At 38.7% G+C, this 4526-nt stretch overlaps 1 pseudogene; it reads right to left on the reverse strand.

Moving 5' to 3' along the window:
* Positions 1-225: 225 nt before the first annotated feature.
* Positions 226-536, reverse strand: LOC127666296 (serine protease inhibitor Kazal-type 14-like; annotated as a pseudogene).
* Positions 537-4526: the final 3990 nt, after the last annotated feature.

The raw sequence follows: 4526 nt of genomic DNA on the forward strand, positions 1-4526 counted from the left end.
TTTTAATTCTGAATTTAAAGAATTCGGTGAAAGTTCTGCTTAGACTCTGGAAATACCAATCTGTACCAAATCCTCCTTTAAAGTCTGACTTCAGTATGACAGTCAGCTTTCTTTTTTTTTTTTCAGGAAAGTTTATTTATTTGTAGAGATTGGGATTGATCCCAGAGTCCTCCAACCTGTGAGATGGTGCTTTAAAAGTGAGTTACATCTTCAGGCCAGAATAGTTCATAAATTAAGGAAAACATAGAAGGACCATCCAGCCATCAGCTTCCAACAGATCTTTGTCACCAGGAATAAGCTCTCAACACACAAGATGCAGGGATTATCATAGGTTACAAAGTTGGTGCCACAGATGGGTTGTTTTAGGTCAGGGCAGGGGTCCACGGTTTTATTGAACCAACTCAAATTTACTTTCTTATAAGGGCATTTGATCTTAATAAGTCCATGTGTAGGCCACCAAACTCGAGCACCTGGAGCAGCCAGGAGCACCAAGTGGAGAGGAAAAGTGACCACAGTACCTGGAAATATTTGACCATTTTCCCTTCTGGTGTAATTGTGGAATGATGTCCTGAGATGTTGTCTCAAGATACCACCTTAGAAGAAAAAGATGAAGCAAATGGGCTCCTTTTTAGCTGTTACTTCTTCTTTAAAGCTCAAGTGTTGGGGCTTCTAGAGAGGACAGTAGCTGCGTAGGAGAAGGCACTGAGGCATTGTGTGCTGGGCTGAGAAGGCCCTGGTAGCTCCATCATGATTTTAGTTAGGTCAAGGTCAGACCTCAGCAGGGGATATTTGAAAGGACTTGTGGAGGGCAAGAACTGGTCACTGGAAAGGGCATCCAGGGCAGCATGAAAACACAAGTGCTGCAGTTGGAAGGAGCACAGCCGAACACAGTGTCTCCTAAGTGTGAAGACTTCTCAGGCAGAATAAAAAAACACAAAGAAACATGTAAGGTACAGGAGGCTGGAGCAATGATTTGCAGTAGCACATGAGATGCACAGATGCCATCTGCAGTGGGTGTACCCTTGTCCCTTCCCTTGTCCCTTAGGTGACCCGAGCCTTTGCATTGTTAATGGAGACAGTCTCAGCATAGAGGAGCTCCCTCTGTTGCATGAGTTTTCTGGGTTGTTGGTTTTTTGTTTGTTTATATTTTTTGTTTTCTTAAGTATAAAGAAAATACTTAAGATAGACTTTTAAAAAAACAACAAAATGGTATATAGTTAGGCAAGTCAGATAGAAGTGTTAAAATGTTGATTTACAAATTCCACTTTTGAACTAATATAAATAATGACACATAATACATTGTTTATTACAATATTCAATCATCTTTTGAGATATACATCGTTTTTGCTTGGTTTTTCAATGAAAAATAAGCTGCCACTTTTTTTTAGTTTCAAATAATCATTAAAAGCTTATATTTATGTTTCTTAAACCACAGCCCTTTACATATGTGAATGAGGATTTATTAATACTTTTTCATTGTTGCTCATTATGATTCTGATTTTAATTGTTGTTAAAATTTTTATAATAACAAGTTTATATTTGCCTCCATTAATTTATCTCTTATTCCAATTTAATATTTTTTCAAGAGAAAGCTATAGATTTTAATTTTCCATTTTTTTGTTCTTTTCTTTTTTCTAGACTTTTTTATTATTTTTTTATTTACATTGCAAATGATTTCCCCTTTTCTGGGTCCCCTCTCCCCGCAAGTCGCATAAGCCCTCTTCTGTCCCCCTATTCTTCCATCCACCCCTTCCCACTTCTCTGTTCTGGAATTCCTCTATACTCTTGCACTGAGTCTTTCCAGAACCAGAGGCCACTCCTCCATTCTTTTTGGACATCATTTAATTTGTGGATTATGTCCTGGGTATTCAAAGTTTCTAGGCTAATATCCACTTATCAGTGAGTGCATACCATGATTGATCTTTTGAGACTGGGTTACCTCACTTAGTATGATGTTCTCCAGCTCCATCCATTTGTCTAAGAATTTCATGAATTCATTGTTTCTAATGGCTGAATAGTACTCCATTGTGTAAATATACCACATTTTTTGTATCCATTCCTCCGTTGAAGGACATCTAGGTTCTTTCCAGCTTCTGGCTACTACAAATAGTGCTGCTATGAACATAGTGGAGCATGTGTCCTTATTGCATACTGAAGAATCCTCTGGATATATGCCCAGTAGTGGTATAACAGGGTCCTCCAGAAGCGCCATACCCAGTTTTCTGAGGAACCGCCAGACTGATTTCCAAAGTGGTTGTACCATCTTGCAATCCCACCAGCAGTGGAGGAGTGTTCCTCTTTCTCCACATCCTCGCCAACACCTGCTGTCTCCTGAGTTTTTGACCTTAGCCATTCTGACTGGTGTGAGGTGAAATCTCAGGGTTGTTTTGATTTGCATTTCCCTAATGATTAATGATGTTGAACATTTCTTAAGGTGTTTCTCAGCTCTCCGAAGTTCTTCATGTGAAAATTCTTTGTTCAGCTCCGTACCCCACTTTTTAATGGGGTTATTTGGTTCTCTGGGTTCTACTTTCTTGATTTCTTTGTATATATTAGATATTAGCCCTCTGTCGGATTTAGGGTTGGTGAAGATCCATTCCCGGTCTGTTGGTTTATGTTTTGTCCTTTTGACGGTGTTCTTTGCCTTACAGAAACTTTGTAGTTTTATGAGGTCCCATTTGTCAATTCTTGATCTTAGAGCATAAGCTATTGGTGTTCTATTCAGGAGCTTTTCCCCTGTGCCCATGTCCTCCAGGGTCTTCCCCAGTTTCTTTTCAATTAGTTTCAGTGTGTCAGGTTTTATGTGGAGGTCCTTGATCCATTTGGAGTTGAGCTTGGTACAAGGAGATAAGAATGGATCAATGCACATTCTTCTGCATGCTGACCTCCAATTGAACCAGCACCATTTGTTGAAAAGACTATCTTTTTTCCACTGGATGCTTTCAGCCCCTTTGTCGAAGACCAAGTGACCATAGGTGTGTTGGTTCATTTCTGGGTCTTCAATCCTATTCCATTGATCTGCTTGCCTGGTATTGGACCAGTACCATGCAGTTTTTTATCACTATTGCTCTGTAGTAGAGTTTAAAGTCTGGGATATTGAATCCCCCTGAAGATCTTTTACTGTTGAGAATAGTTTTAGCTATCCTGGGTTTTTTGTTATTCCAGATGAATTTGAGAATTGCTCTTTCTAGCTCTATGAAGAACTGGGTTGGGATTTTTATGGGAATAGCATTCTGTAGATTGCCTTTGGCAAGATGGCCATTTTAACTATATTAACCCTGCCAATCCACGAGCATGGAAGGTTTTTCCATTTTCTGAGATCTTCTTCGATTTCCTTCTTCAGAGATCTGAAGTTCTTGTCATATAGGTCTTTCACTTGTTTGGTTAGAGTCACCCCAAGATACTTTATGCTGTTTGTAGCTATTGTGAAGGGGGTCATTTCCCTAATTTCTTTCTCAGTCTGCTTATCCTTTGAATATATAAAGGCTACTGATTTGCTTGCGTTGATTTTGTAGCCAGCCACTTTGCTGAAGTTGTTTATCAGCTATAGGAGTTCTCTAGTAGAGTTTTTAGGGTCACTTAAGTATACGATCATATCATCTGCAAATAGTGATAGTTTGACTTCTTCCTTTCCAATTTGTATCCCTTTGACTTTATTCTGTTGTCTAATTGCTCTAGCTAGGATTTCAAGAACCATATTGAAAAGATATGGAGAGAGGGGGCAGCCTTGTCTAGTCCCTGATTTTAGTGGGATTGCTTCAAGTTTCTCTCCATTTAGTTTGATGTTGGCTACCGGTTTACTGTATATTGCTTTTACTATGTTTAGATATGGGCCTTGAGCTCAAATGGAAGGACAGTCAGCTTTCTTAAGACATCTTAATAAGATTGAGACAATTTTCTTTAGACAGAAGTATGCTCACTGGACTTTACACAGACACACACACACACACACACACACAGAGAGAGAGATATGAAATTATCCCTAGAAGGACTTAGATTAATATGTGGTCTTTAACCACATATAAGTTATTAACTTTGACCAACTTCCTGTCAAATGAATGTGCTTAGAAAAACATCTATTCCAAGGCCATAAGGGCTGAGTCATTTTGAACCACCTTAAACTGTTAACCTGTTTCCAGGAAAGTTTGATTGATTCATTGTACTAAATATCACAGTCTCCTCCAGAAACATTTGTTTTCTGGTAATTGGACTTCACGGTAGAACCTGACAACAGGATTCTTTACTCATAGACTCTTAATTAAGCTGTACAGCCAAGGATAACTCCCTGTAGCTATGTTGTTTTGATGTGAATTGACAAAGACAAATAATTACAGGGACAAAATTAAGTAATTGACTTAAGAAAGAGGAATGAGAGACTCCCATGGGTAATCTACCCTTGACAAGTAGAAAAAAATACCTTTTCTGCTGATGTTCTGAGAATACATCCATCGTCCCTTTCATCTGACAGGTTTTGACTTTGGGAAAACTCATTCTCATAAGTGAAGAAGACTTAATGGAAAACTGAA

This window comes from Apodemus sylvaticus, chromosome 15 (genome assembly GCF_947179515.1).
Source record: "Apodemus sylvaticus chromosome 15, mApoSyl1.1, whole genome shotgun sequence".
In the NCBI taxonomy this organism is placed as follows: domain Eukaryota; kingdom Metazoa; phylum Chordata; class Mammalia; order Rodentia; family Muridae; genus Apodemus; species Apodemus sylvaticus.